We start from the raw sequence: 11,199 nt of genomic DNA on the forward strand, positions 1-11,199 counted from the left end.
GGGCTCCCTGCTCAGCAGGGAGTCTGCTTCTCCCTCTGACCCTCCTCCCTCTCATGTTCTCTGTCTCTCATTCTCTCTCTCACAAATAAATGGAATCTCAAAAAAAAAAAAATTATACATTGTTGTGAGTTCTATGAAGATAGTCATCACGGTGAGTTGTTGGAGAACAGGGGAAAGAAAGGTTCTCCCAATAGGGTTGTTTGGGAAGTCCTCTCTGAGCCTTGACCTGTCATCTGAGACCTAAGTGATGAGAAGGAGCCAGAAAAGAAAGGGGGAGAATTGCTAAGAGGCCATTGCAATAGTCCTGGTAAGAGATGATGGTGGCTTAGATTAGGATTGTGGCAGTGGAGGACAAAGGAAGGCAATATAGTCCAGATATGTTTTGAAGGTAGAACTACAGGCCTACCTCGACTTACAATGGGTTTACGTCCCAGTGGAACCTGTTGTAAGTTGAAAATATCATAAGTAGAAAATGTATTTAATACACCTAACCCACCAAACATCATAGCTTAGCCTAGCCTATCATAAATGTGCTCAGAACACTTACATTAACCTACGGTTGGACAAATCATTTAACACAAAGTCTGTCTTATAATGAAGTGTTGAGTATTTTATGTCATTTATTCAACACTGTACTGAAAGTGAAAAACAGAATAGATGTATGGGTACACGACGGATGTAAGTGTACTCGTTGTTGACCCTCATGATCACATGGCTGAGTGGGAGCTGTAGCTTGCTGCCCCTGTCCAGCATCATGAGAGAGTTTAGTACCTCTACCCCTGTCACTAGCCTAGGAGAAGATCAATATTCAAAATTCAAAGTATGGTTCCTACTGAACACATAGCACTGTTGGACCATTGTAAAGTTGAAAAATCCTAAGTCGAACCATCATAAGTTGGGAATTGTCTGTTTAGTAGTATTTATATATATATATATGTTTAGTAGTATTTATATATATATATATATATATATATATATGAGAAAAAGAATCAGGTGAGAAAAAGAATCAGGGATAACTTCTGTGTTTGTGGCTTGGGCAGCTACGTAGTTCATTTGACACCAAGATGGAGAAGACTAGAAGAACAGACTTGGGTAGGGAAATATTTTGGACCTATAAATTTGAGATGCCTCTTAGATATTCACGTAAGGATATTGGATATGTGAATCTGGCATCCTGGGAAAGGTTAGGGCTGGAAATATATATTTGGAGCAATCAGCACACAGATGCTATTTAAAGTCACAGAACTGAATGAGCTCTCCGAGGGAGAGAGTTATTCTTAGAGAAGAGAGCGCAGGACTGAGCACTGAGGCACTCCAACATTTAGAGGTCAGATAGAGAAATGGAAGACAGAAAATGACTGAGAAGGAGCAGCCGGCGAGGCAAGAAAAAGCCAAGAGAGCGTGATACGTCAAAAGTCAAGGAAAAGGTGAGACAGTTAAGTTAGGGACAGAGCCATGCTCATTCTATATAACAAACCCAGTGCAACATTCTGCCTGATCTATAAGCTTTCTGAGCCTGAAGAGACAGGTCAAAAAAGCTTTCTAGGGGCGCCTGGGTGGCTCAGTCGTTAAGCGTCTGCCTTCAGCTCAGGTCATGATCCCAGGGTCCTGGGATTGAGCCCCGCATCAGGCTGCCTGCTTCTCCCTCTCCCACTCCCGCTGCTTGTGTTCCCTTTCTCGCTGTGTCTCTGTCAAATAAATAAAAAAAAATAAAATCTTAAAAAAAAAAGCTTTCTAATAGCAAACCTTCCAGGTTGGGCGGGGGGGGGGGGGCGCTGGCGCAGTGGGTAGAACATGTGATCGATCTTGGGGTTGTGAGTTCAAGCCCCACGTTGGGTGTAGAGATTACTTTAAAAATAAATCTTAAGGGGCGCCTGGGTGGCTCAGTCGTTAAGCGTCTGCCTTTGGCTCAGGTCATGATCCCAGGGTCCTGGGATGGAGCCCTGCATTGGGCTCCCCGCTCCGCGGGAAGCCTGCTTCTCCCTCTCCCCCTGCTTGTGTTCCCTCTCTCGCTGTGTCTCTGTCATATAAATAAATAAAATCTTTAAAAAAATAAAATAAAAATAAATCTTAAAACAACAACAAACCTTCCCGGAAAGGTTTTATAACCTAACAGGGGGTCTGAAGAGGCAGCGGTTAAGGGCATTTGCCTGTGGTATGGGTCTTCGGGCTTGTGATTGATCACAGGAGCGGTACGCAGTGGGCAAGTGACTCCAGTCTGCCTTAATTTCGTGTTGGCATAAATTTTTTGGCTGATTCTTAGTAGATAATTCCCAAAGATTTTTGTGATGAGAACAAAGTGTAAAGGCATGATTATAAAATTAGTATGGGAGTTTCACAATTTCCATGGTAAAAGCAGGATCATCTTTGTTCATTTGTGCCTAATTCTTTCTCACAGAAGGCACTAGATCACTAGGAATAAAAAGCGGTGCTTCTTTGTCTTCCAGTCCCATGTGGTGAAGTCCGGCTCCCAACTGAAAGGGGGAGCATCAATGGAAAGAAACAACTTTTCATCTTATCTTACCCTAAACAGCACTGACATTCTGGAAAGCATTCCTTTGATGGCAAGTCCTGTGCCAATGTAAGGCTACAGCCATTTTGATACAGGCTGTTTAGTTATAGTCAATTTGCTGACACACAGCTTTGACACAGTCATTTTGATGCCAGGAACATCTTGATGTGGCCGCCTTGAAGTGGCTGTTTTGATATGGGAACATTTTGACTCTGCCTAAAAACAAACCAATAAACTTTTCACTCAGAAAACATGATTACCAAGTAATGTGCATTGACAGATCTCCTCCCCCATTTCCCTGAGCTCCTTCTTACCCCCTCCCCCCAACAGGAGAAGCCAGACTGCAGAGGTGGATGGTGGAAACCTTGAGTGGAAAAAAATCACCATGAGGGAGGGAGAAGGCTGGAACAGTGGACCCAACTCAATAATACAACCTAAGAAAGAGAAACATAATTTTGTTTGTGAACCCATCCTGACTCAGCCTTTTAAAAAAGTCAGTGCATCTCTATGGCATTGAAGGGGGTAGAGAGCACCCCAATCCCCTCCCAAGAGGTTGCAAGAGCTATGCCATGACCAGGCATTTCTTTCTTTCTTTTTTGTTTTAAACAAGAGAAAACCAAAAGATTTAATAACATGTATATGTCCTACATACATGGGAGATACCTAGGAAAACGAAATAATTTTAATCAGGCATTTCTTGGACAGGACACACATCATTGAATGAAGGGTAGTGCCATTGCACGGGGAGATTAAAAAGAACCACGACCCTGAACACCCAAACAGGAGGCAGCAACCCCAGGCTGCCAAGCAACAGATGTGGGCCTAGAAGAATCAGATGGTTGGGTTGATCCAGGGGTGATATTTTGTTACACTCAGGTGTAACTAGACAATAGGGAAGAGAAAGCAAAATGCCTTGGGCTCCTTGTCCCATTCATATTTATCAGGGATCTATTATCAAGTGTCCTATTAGTTGAATGGAGACTATAAATTGACTCCCTCTAGGTAAATTCTTTTTCTCTCTAAGAATTCTCTTAAAGCAATAATAAAACTGAAATACTTACTCTGGGAAACCAGTTAAATCATTAATATGAGTAATGGTATAATTTCTCCAGTATTAGGTGTTCATATCATTTCAGCTTGTGAAATAAAATATTAAATATTTTCAAAAGATGAATCTCTATTTCTGCCACCAATATTCCTTTAAAGACTTAAAATGTTATTTAATTGATTTGAAGATGTACATGGAGGATACTGCATGATATATAATGTGAAAATCTATACAGAGCACATGAAATGTTTCCTGGAAATACAAATTTCCCCTCTCCCAAAACCCACCTTTTATTTCAAGCATTTCCTATTTTGTTTTAGTTCCAATCCCTTCCAAACCCTCTGATTTCAATTTAGGTCAGTAGATAGGTATTAAATACTACCACATGCCAGTCATTTTGCTCAGCACTACAGGGAACGAAAATATAAGTATGAATAAGAAATAGCCTCTGCTCTCAGGGAATATATTGGGGGAGATTAGGCTTGACTGTAAACAAAATACAAAACAAATAGCGTTATCACTAGGCACACTTATGCTTTTAAATATCATCTGCTGAATTTGGGATGCCATAAGCTGGCAAAACAAAAATGATTTGGGACCACAATGACTGGAGCAATTAAACCCTACTGGGAGAAAGAGAGAATGGTCTTTAACTAAGATCGTCTCCTCTGTGATAAGCACTGTGCTAAATGTTTTACATGTCTTATCTCATTGAATTCTCCCAAGAGTCCCATTTTCCAAAGAGGAAACAGCGCTCAGCAACCCGAAGTACCTTGCCCAAGGTCACACAGCTCAGATTTGGTGTGGAGGCCAACTTCAAACATGGCAGACCCCCTACTTATTTCAGAGCCCTCAAGGAAGGCAGCAGGGTGGGTTACAGTTGAGGCAAGAGAATTGGCAGCTCTTGACACTAACACTTGAAAGAATGACTTGGGGTTATTGAAGCCATATAAACAGAAGGTAAAACAAATGGGAATCATAGCCAATTTAGATCCACCACTGAGCAAGTCAGTGAGCACATGGATCAAAATGGCTATTTGGTAAATACAACTTTTTATAAGCTTTGTTGGGTTGTCAATGAGAGTACAAAAAAAGTAAGAAAAACATAACCTTTACCTTTTAGAATATAGACTACACCAATTCTTCAGCTTCTTGAATCTAGAAGGTACCTTTTCTTCCACTGAGAAAATTGATAATAATGACCAACATTTATTGAATACTTACTAGCGCTGGACTCTGTGCTGAATATATAGGATAGAAGCTGAGATCATGAATTTAGAACCAGGCTGATAGGTTTCAAAGCTTGGTTTCACCATCTATTATTTATTACCTTCACCAAGTCACTTAACTTCTCCGGACCTTAATCTCCTCATCTGAAAGGCGAGTCTATTTCATAGTTTCTGATAAATACACACCTGGTAAAATTAGCTATTATCATGAAATTGGAGTATGCTGGGTTTTTTTAAATTTATTTATTTGAGATAGAGAGAATGAGCGGGAGGGACAGAGGAAGAGGGAGGGAGAATCCCAATCCATGCTGAACATGGAACCCCACATGGGGATCGATCCTGAGACCACAACCTGAGCTGACCCTGAGACCCTGAGACCACAACCTGAGCCGAAACCAAGAGTTGGATGCTCAACCCACTGCACCACCCAGGCGCCCCCAAGTTAGAGTATGTTTAAGTATAATCCCAGAGAGGAAGGCAGTTTCCTGAGTACACCTGCCCGTGGATAAATCCAGGCTCCCTTCTTGGGGCTCATTGCAAGATGGGGGTCATGTACACAAGGTTAAGCAGGAACGAGTGAAGTCACAGAGCTTGGTGGCCATCACTTCTGCTGGAAAGCCCTGTGTGATGAGGGGAAGTCTGCTGTTAAAGAGAAGTCTTCAAATGATGCCAAGAGGAAGTTGAATTGGCAGAGCCGTAGATGAGGAACAAAATTCCAGGAAAGTCAGGGTGGTTTGCTCCCACTCATGTCTGGCTGCTCCAGCAAACCCCTCACTGTGTCTCTGATAGCCAGGCTCCAAAATAACCCTCACTGATCCTCATCTGGTAGTCATGTTCTTGTACAGTCCCCGCCCACGTTGAACCAGGGACATAATACAGCAGAAGAATAGGGCAGAAGTGATGATATGACACAACCAAGATTAAGTAATAAAAGACCCTGGACTTCTGTCTTGGTTTCTCTCCTCTTCTCTGTTTCAGATTCCTTACTCTGGAGGAAGCCAGCTGCCATTTCTTGAGTACCTACATGGAGAGATGCACATGCTGAGAACCAGGCTTCGTGCTAACAGCCACGTAAGTGAGCTCGGGAGTAGATTCTCCAGCTCTGTTCAAGTCTTCAGATGATGGCAGCCAAGCCAACGGCTTCACTGCAATCTCATGAGAGATCTTAGCTAAAATCACTCAGCTAAGCCACTCTAGGTTCCTGGCACTCAGAAACTATGAAATAACTGTTTGCTTCCTTCAACTGCAAATTTGGGGGGTAAATTGTTACAGAGCATAGATCATTAGTAGAGTGTCCTCTTAGCTGAGTTAGCCCTCATTCCTATAGGCTTGGTTCTGATAAGTCTGGACTTCTCTCCAGTGACAACCTTCCCTCTTCCCCTACATCCTTCTCTCTCAGCTCCTTTTCCTTCTGTCCATGAAAGAGGGAATCTTTTCTACTTCTCAGAAAAAAATCACTTGCCCCAGAGACAATCTTTCTCTTGCTACTGGCTTCAGAAATATTGCCTGGAATAATCTCTTGTTTTTTTTTTTAAGATTTTATTTATTTATTTGTCAGGGAGAGAGAGACAGAGCACAAGCAGGGAGAGAGGCAGGCAGAGGGAGAAGCAGGCTCCCCGCCGAGTAAGGAGCCCGATGTGGGACTTGATCCCAAGACCCTGGGATCACGACCTGAGCCGAAGGCAGACGCCCAACCGACTAAGCCACCCAGGCGTCCCTGCCTAGAATAATCCTATTAATGGTTTAAGGGATTTCCAAATTAGGAAAACACCCCTTTTCTCCTTTTTTTTTCTCTCTGGTCCTCCTTACCCTCCGGCCCCATCTCTACTTCATGGAATAGATCACAAGGAACAGTTCCAGGAAGGAAATTTGTTAATAACTTAAAAGTTAATATATTAGTATATTATCGCACCAAATACATCGTCTCCATTAACAACCTTATGAGGTAAGTTTTCTTATCATCCTCATTTTACAGACAAGAGATTGTCTTGCTTTAGGGCACATGGCTGATAGGTAGCCTAATCAGGATTGAACCCCAAGTTTGATTGACTCCCAAGTCTGTGCTCTTAACTATCAGTCAGTATCACCCCTTTATATCAGTTATTCCAATGTCATGATATTAAAATCTAATGAAAAGATGAGATTTGTGGAATCTGCATATCCACTATAAGCACAATACTTAGAATGAATCATTAATGAGTCATTAATGAATATTAATTCTAAGAAATATTTATTTGTTCCAAGACCAGTCAAGTACCTGACATGTCTATGCATGTTTCAAACGTATTTATGGAGCAGGATAAGGTACTTTCCCAGGCAAGCTCCTGAGTCTCATTCAAAGCAGGGAATTTGGCTGAAAGTGTACATCTCAGTCGGGGAGGCTCTCCGACTTTACTCTAGACCCAGTTGGGACCCTTGTAACATGTTCTCTTCCATTCTCCAAATCAGCTCTCTCACATGTCCTCTGCTCTCTGCAAATCTGCCACCATCCCTCCCACCCACACGTGTCACTTCCCCTTCACTCCTAGCAAATGACTCAACATCTGCTGATAGGGAAAGTATAAGCCACCCAATGATAACCAACTCAACTTCCCACCACCATTTTTTTTTTTTTAAGATTTTATTTATTTATTTGACAGAGAGACACAGCGAGAGAGGGAACACAAGCAGGGGGAGTGGGAGAAGGAGAAGCAGGCTTTCCGCTGAGCAGGGAGCCCGATGCGGGGCTCGATCCCAGGACCCTGGGATCACGACCGGAGCCGAAGGCAGTCGCTTAACCAACTGAGCCACCCAGGTGCCCCCCCCCCCACCATTTCTAAACCCTGGCCCCCACCAGGCATATCCCATCCTCCTGGGTAGAACCCAGGGTTTGGATTCCAAACCCTCCCACTTTCTCAGGAATCTTGCACTATTGATTGCTCCCTCCCTCTTCATTGTCTGCCTTTCCCTCACCTACTAAATACATTCATCAATATTGAAATGCTCAAATCTCTGCTTAATGAATAAAAACAAAAAAACCGGGGTGCCTGGATGGCGCAGTCGGTTAAGCGTCTGCCTTCAGCTCAGGTCATGATCCTGGGGTCCTGGGATCCAGCCCGTATCAGGCTCCCTGCTCAGTGGAGAGCCTGCTTCTCCCTCTCCCTCTGCCTGCCTCTCTGCCTATCTGTGCTCACTCTCTATGTCTCTGTCAAACAAATAAATAAAATCTTAAAAAAAAAAAAACCTCTCCCATGGCCCCTGCCCCATTCTTCCTCTTCCCCTTCTCAGCCAGAAGTCTTAAGGAATTGTCTACATTTGGTGTCATGAATTTACCTCCCACTCTCCACCCCACCACATCTCAGTTTATACCACCAACACTTCTTTCAGTGCTGACACCAAGGATACCAAAGACCTCCTAATTGCAAAATCCTAGGGACACTGCTCACTCCATTCATTTCTTCACCTCTCAGTATTTGACACTATTGTTCACTATCTCTTGAGTTGTGCTCTTTACTCAGCTGGATTTTCTTTTTACCTCTCTGGCTGTATGTACCTTCTTCTTTTTAAGCTCTTCTTCCACTGGCTGTCCCTTTCTCTTGGGGTTCTGTACTGGGTCCTCTACCTTTCTCAATCTACACACTTGTCCTGGGTGGCCCCATCCTCTCCCTTGGCTTTAGTTACCATCTATTTGCCTGTGACTCCCAGATCTATAATTCTTCGACCTCCCTTCTGAGCTTCATACTTAAATCCATATCAATCTGTCTTCCAAACATTTCCACTTAGATGATTTATAGGCACTTCATGCTCTTCAAACTCAACTGCTCCAAACTCACCTGCTTTCCCCTCCCAACCTGTTCTTTCTGCCAGGTTCCCTGTGCCAGCAAATGGTCCAGCCATTCAACCAGTTGCCTAATGCAGAAATGTGGGTGTCATTCTCAACTTCTCCCTTATTTGTACCCCATTTCCAATCAAGCCTGACAATTAAACCTTCAAATATCTCTGAAATCCATTCACTTATTTCCATTTCCTAGCCCCTGCCTCCTCTGACCAGGATGACTGCAAGTGTCTCCTGATAAGTCTGTCTGCCTCCATTTTGTCTTTCTCTAATCTCCTCTCCATCGTGCAGCCAAGAGTGATCCCTCTAAAGTGCAAATCCTTCAAGATAAAACCCTAACTTCTTGGCATGGCATGCATGGCCTCTTGTGACCTGTCACCAACTCCCTTTGTTTCCGTCTCCCACACAGTCTTGTATCTGGCCTTGATGAACTGATACTGGATCCTCTGTTAGAACTCTGTCCTTGGTCTCAATCTAACTCCTCCTCTGGAACATCTCTCCTTCAACAACTTTTATTTCTGCATGTTTCTTTCTTTCTTTTTTTTTTTTTTTTAATATTTTATTTATTCATTTGAGACACAGAGATAGAGAGAGAGAGAGAGCATGAGCAGGGAGAGAGGCAGAGGGAGAGGGAGAAGCAGGCCCCCCGCCGAGTCAGGAGCCCGATGCGGGGCTCGATCCCAGGACCCCGGGATCATGACCCGAGCCAAAGGCAGACGCTCAACCATCTGAGCCACCCAGGCGCCCCTTGTCTGCATGTTTCTACCTAATGTGGATTAGGCTGAAGTACTTGCCAGGCATGGTTTTCAGTCTCATACAAAGCTGGGAGTTTGATTAAAAATGTATGTCATGGTCCCAAGTAGCATGGATCAATAGATAAATACTCTCTGGTTTCTCACATTCCTTCAATCATAGTACATTTGTCTGTTTTCTCTCTTTAGACCCAAGGCACTTCCATGTCAATCAAGTACAATGGTTAAGAATTCAGGCTCTGGAGCAAGATCACCTGGATTCCAATTTAGACTCTGCAACATCCTAGTTCTATGACATTAGAAAACTGCTCACCTGTGCCTCAGTTTTGCCATCTGCAAAGTGGAGGTCATAACAATATCTGTCTTATGAAACTGTTGTAAAGACTGAATGAGAAAAGCTACTAAAATATTTCAAATGGTGTCTGGCACATAGGAATCACTCAAAAACTGCTATTACTTTTGAAGGCAGGTACTGTATCATTTATCTCTATAGAGCTACTAAACATGTATGAAATGAATACATGAAGGAAATGTTTGTATCTAAATTTGTCACCAAAATTCTCAAGGTAAACACAAAAGTGAATATTAAATATATTACTCTAGGCGTTATGCATAAAAATTACACAAGTATGGTTGCTGGTCTCTTGGAGCTTTTTGGAAATGAGGTCATTCTATTTCTACCCAAGCACTCAGGGAATTATACTCCCTTGAGAAGGGATGTTGGGATCGAACAGGAACCTCAAGGTTCCTGAAGGCGGCATGACTGACTCTGAGGTAATGTCTTCTTTACATAAATGTGACTGTTAACAGCAAGGAAACATGAAGGTAACTGTTTTAACTTGTTTTCCAGTAACTTAAGACTCCCAGGCACTCTGTTCTCCCAGTGTCACAGACACCTGTAATCTCCCTCATCCTGTTCAAGGAGAGGGCTGTGTTGTGCGGGCGCCTTTCCTTTAAGTCATAGAAGTAGGCTTTGGTTCTCAAGCTTCACAAGCTTGTGTGATTTAGAAGTCAATTTTTATTTTTATTTATTTTTTAAAGATTTTATTTATTTATTTGAGAGAGAGAGAGCACTAGCCAGGGCGGGGTGGGGGCAGAGGGAGAGGGAGAAGCAGAGTCTCCACTGAGCAGGGAGCCCGATGCGGGACTCCTTCCCAGGACCCTGGGATAATGACCTGAACCGAAGGCAGATGCTTAACTGATCGAGCCACCCAGTCCATTTTTATTTTTTATTTTTTTTAAAGATTTATTTATTTATTTATTTGACAGAGAGAGACACAGCAAGAGAGGGAACATAAGCAGGGGGAGTGGGAGAGGGAGAAGCAGGCCTCCCACGGAGCAGGGAGCCTGATGCGGGGCTCGATCCCAGGACCCTGGGATCACGACCTGAACCAAAGGCAGACTGAGCCACCCAGGCGCCCCTAAAAGTCCATTTTTAAAAAGTAGTCCCACCAGATGCTTAGCTCGGTCAGGGGTGAGACAGAAACAGAATAAAATTCTTTAATGGGATGGATTTGTTTCCCCCAAAAATAGTCTAAGCGGGAACTGAGGTGACCTAAGAGAAATTTCAGGGTAAGAAAAAGCTGGACCAGATATATGTGTGGCACCAAGCTGCTAAATATACATATTTATGTAAATAAATATGCATCCCACTCGTAACTGCTTGCCTTCCTCATTGGCCTCCCGCCTCTTCTAGGGATAGACAGACACTGACACAGTATTTCTGTCTTCATAAAGAAAGGCTAGCATCTAGGGAAATGACCTTGATAGACTGAACTATAAATATACTATTAATCAGAGCAATTTGCTCTTGAATTGTGCCCCCTTTCTCAATATCCCAAAGC

General features: G+C 43.1%; 1 long non-coding RNA gene across 1 annotated transcript; it reads left to right on the top strand.

The window, feature by feature from the left end:
* Positions 1–1,267: 1,267 nt before the first annotated feature.
* On the top strand, positions 1,268–10,426 carry LOC123845397 (uncharacterized). The gene is made up of 3 exons (XR_006791033.1): positions 1,268–1,427; positions 5,768–5,860; positions 9,545–10,426. It is a non-coding gene; the product is annotated as an uncharacterized LOC123845397 (long non-coding RNA).
* Positions 10,427–11,199: the final 773 nt, after the last annotated feature.

The sequence above is a fragment of the Mirounga angustirostris genome, unplaced genomic scaffold (genome assembly GCF_029215605.1).
Source record: "Mirounga angustirostris isolate CCGP_5_RB_7025 unplaced genomic scaffold, mMirAng1.0.hap1 SCAF_6, whole genome shotgun sequence".
Lineage (NCBI taxonomy): Eukaryota > Metazoa > Chordata > Mammalia > Carnivora > Phocidae > Mirounga > Mirounga angustirostris.